Genomic DNA, 4,313 nt, shown 5'->3' with positions numbered 1-4,313 from the left:
TAAATGTTAACATTGTTATAATTTAAACTTATTTAATTCTTTTTAATAGTATAGAGACTAAATTTATTCATTTAATAATAAAGAGACTAATTTGATCCAATCCGTATAATATAAAGACCTCTCATATACTTTAATTGATTTATATGATTATAGTTCTTCTTTTTTCAATTCATAAATGACAGATGGGAAATGTGAGAATTATGATTGTGGATTGCTTTGTTTGAATACTCCTACCAAGTATTGTTGGCCAGAGTCTTGCCCTCCTCAGTATGAATACAATAGTACGGAACTTCGTTGCGAGCACATAATACATGCTGGAAACACCCGTAGCTTGAAAAGTATTATTGTAGGTACGTGATGAATTTACACTTCTTGTTTTTTTTATCAAACACTTTTTTTAAAGGGAAATCATTATAGTTATTGAATTATGTCAAATCAAATAATGATTTTTTTACTTTTGAATGCGTGATGACTAAAAGTTTTTTATCATTAAATTTGTAAAAGTTCAATGTCAAAACAATGGATTGTGCAATAAGATTCTCTCATTATTCATTTAAAATGAATGGGCTGATTGTCAACGGTGTTCACCACCCCAAATGTGGTTGGGGTTCAAATTGCGATAGTTGTGTTTTTTGTTCAGGCTTTGCACACCCTATAATTATAATTCACCAAAAATTATAAATGATTATCAAATATGAATAAAATTTTATTGAATCATTTTTATCGTTTTAGTTTTCAAATTTACCATTTAACTATGTTTCTTACATCTATATAGGTTGCAGCACTAGTATTGGGACACTATTTCTACTACTCGCAACATGGAGTATGTACAAAGTCCTCAAAAGAAAACAAAAAATCATGCTGAAGCAGAAATACTTCAAAAGGAATGGAGGTTTGTTACTGCAACAACATTTGTCCAGCAATGAAGGTAATGTTGAAAAAATTAAGTTGTTTACTTCAAAAGAGATGGAAAAGGCGACAGATCATTTTAATGAGAATCGTATTCTTGGTCAAGGAGGTCAAGGGACTGTTTATAAAGGAATGCTAATAGATGGAAGCATTGTGGCTATTAAGAAGTCCAAAATGGTGGAAGGAAAAAAATTTGATGGAAAGAAGGTTGAACAGTTCATTAATGAAGTGATAATTTTATCTCAAATTAATCACAGGAATGTGGTTAAGCTTTTAGGGTGTTGTTTAGAAGCTGAAGTTCCTCTATTGGTGTATGAGTTCATCCCAAATTCATTCATAACCAAAATGAAGAATTACCATTGACATGGGAAATGCGTTTACGAATTGCGATTGAAATTGCCAATGCCTTGTTCTATTTGCATTCAGCTGCTTCTGCTCCTATTTATCATCGAGACATCAAATCTAGTAACATACTTTTGGATGATAAATATAGGGCAAAAGTATCAGATTTTGGAACTTCAAGATCAGTTGCACTTGAACAAACACATCTAACCACTCGGGTGCAAGGAACTTTTGGATACATGGATCCGGAATATTTTCGATCAAGTCAATTCACAGAGAAGAGTGATGTTTATAGCTTTGGAGTTGTTCTTATTGAGCTTTTAACAGGACAAAAACCCATCTCCGTAGAACAATCAAAGTCAGTGAGAAGCTTGGTATCTTATTTTTTGCAGTCAATGCAGGAGAATTCCTTATTTAACAATATTCTTGATCCAATGGTAGTGAAGGATGGTCCAGAGAAGGAGATTATAGTAGTGGCTCTGCTAGCAAAAAGATGCTTGAATCTTAATGGAAAGAAAAGACCCACCATGAAACAAGTAGCAATGGAGCTGGAGTTGAATAAAGCTTTAGGTGGAAATGTTATTGAAGACCATGAGGATGAAGAATCTGAAATAGATGACATAATCCATTCATGGGAGACCAATCCAAGTTGTTCAATGTCTAGGACAATTACAACCAACAGTGAAACTTTTCCATTAAATTCATCTTTCTAGTTTCCAACACTCCTGAAACTATTTCTTTTGATAGATAGCCTTTAGCTTCTCTATTTGTCACATTGGTGGAGTCTTGTGGTTGCCCAAGAATTCATACTTATTTCACTCAATGTTATTTGACCTCTTGAAGGAATTTATTATACAAATTCTGGATATGTTTTTTTTTTTTTCTTTTGAATTCATTAATAAAAAAAGACCTCCAAACAGGGATACCATAAATCAAAAGAAAGTTAAAATCTCCTTTTGCTCTTCTTCATCCTTCTTTTGTTGAACTTCTTCTTCTTCGGAAATCTGAATACCCTTATCGCCATTTTCTCCGACGCCATTACTATTCTATCAACAACTCTCGAACCTTCAATTTCAACTGCTGTCAGAACCCCTCTGATTGATCAGATTCCTTTTCAAATTTTCCCTGCAAATAAACAAACTAGCTTAGTCTCTTCTCTTGCCATAAAAATATAGCGGAATTGGATGGGACAAGTCAGCATTAAACATCCAACTCCGTAAGAAAATAACATCAAACAGAGAAAAGCCAATAAAAACTATTTGAAACATAAAAACACAAATCCAATCAAGGCCGTATATTGAAAAATAGGGGAATTGGATGGGACAAGTCAGCACTAAACATCCATTACTTCCAGCATATATATATATAGAGAGAGAGAGAGAGAATTGTGTAACATTAACAAAATATAATTTATGAAATATATATACTTATAATAAGTTAATATATTTTAATTAAATCTAGTAATTTAAATAAAAATATTATTTTATGTTAATTAATGTAATTAAAAATAAAATATTTTTAAAACACTAATTAAATATTAAATGTGTAAAATCACATACAATACATGTGACATTAGAAGCTAGTAATATTAAATACTAGAGTTATAAACTACTTGGGTTTAACTTAAATAAGCTTGGTTATCTTTAAGTTGAAGAATCCAAATTAAATTGGAGCAAATTAAATTTGAACATCTTAATACATAATTTCAAAAAGCTTACAATTCGAGTTGAGAATCAGATCAGTGATCGAATTAATCAAGCTATCGATTTTCAATTTGTTCAGTTCAAATTAAGTAAATTATTAAAAATCATAAAAATATAAATATAAATAATTATAAAATATGATTCAATCAATTCATCTTTTTTTAGCCTAATTTGCATATCAACTAATTTTTACCTTTTCGAATCAATACCTCAATTGATTCCCAGGTCAACTGGATAATTCGATATAATTTAAATAATATTACAATATAATTTTTTTTTTACTATTAATTTTTAAAAATAAAACTTTAAACCATTCAACAATTTATATTTTACTTTTGAATTATACACATGGACATATAAACGCTTCAAGATATAAATAATAATAATAATAAATTTACAATCGATTTAGAAAAACAATTTATGCTATGGAAATGGCCACATGAAAGCCCGAGACCACTCTTCCTAATAGGACAAATCAGGGAATAGGATCAAATCCATGTATAAAGTGAATGACAATTTACAACAAATATAATCATAACCAACAGAAAGAAAAATTCACATCAATTGATCAATAAAGTCACACACACAACTTACAACAAAAACCTTAAAACCAAGCCCTAAAGATGATTGAATCTTGAAACCAGAGTTCCTAGTGGAGTCGCTAAGCAGTCACAACATGATAGGAATGAAGTTAACAAACTAGACATGAAAGCCTAAAAAGTGAAGCATATTGACAGAATAACATCAAACAGAGAAAAGCCAAAGAAAACTATTTGAAACATACAAAAACACAAATCCAATCAAGGCTGCATATTGACAGATAATTGAGCATCCATTACTTCCAATTTATATATATAATTGTGTAACATTAACAAAAAATAATTTAAGAAATATATATTTATAATAAGTTAATATATTTTAATTATATCCAATAATTCAAATAAAAATTTATTTTATGTTAAATAATGTAATTAAAAATAAAATTTTAAAAAATTAACTAAATATTGAATGCACAAAATTACACACAATACTTGTAACATTAAAAGCTAGTTTAAATACTATAGTTATAAACTACTTGGATTTAGCTTAAATAAGCTTGGCTATTTTAAGTTGAAGAATCCAATTAAATTGGAGCAAATTAAATTTCAACATCTTAATACATAATTTCAAAAGTTTACAATTCAAGTTAAATATTATATTAATATTTTTAAAATCGGATCAATGATCGAACCAATCAAGCCGTTGATTTTCATTTTGTTCAATTTAAATCAAGTAAATTATTAAAAATTTATAAAAATAAAAATATTAATAATTATAAAATACGATTAAATCAGTTCAACTATTTTTAGCTCAGTTTGC

The 4,313-nt window shown here is 28.8% G+C and overlaps 1 pseudogene; it reads left to right on the top strand.

The window, feature by feature from the left end:
* Positions 1-245: 245 nt before the first annotated feature.
* Positions 246-2,110, top strand: LOC108455042 (wall-associated receptor kinase-like 1; annotated as a pseudogene).
* Positions 2,111-4,313: the final 2,203 nt, after the last annotated feature.

This window comes from Gossypium arboreum, chromosome 9, assembly GCF_025698485.1.
Source record: "Gossypium arboreum isolate Shixiya-1 chromosome 9, ASM2569848v2, whole genome shotgun sequence".
NCBI classification, from domain to species: domain Eukaryota; kingdom Viridiplantae; phylum Streptophyta; class Magnoliopsida; order Malvales; family Malvaceae; genus Gossypium; species Gossypium arboreum.
This window is presented reverse-complemented; position numbering and strand designations above follow the sequence as displayed.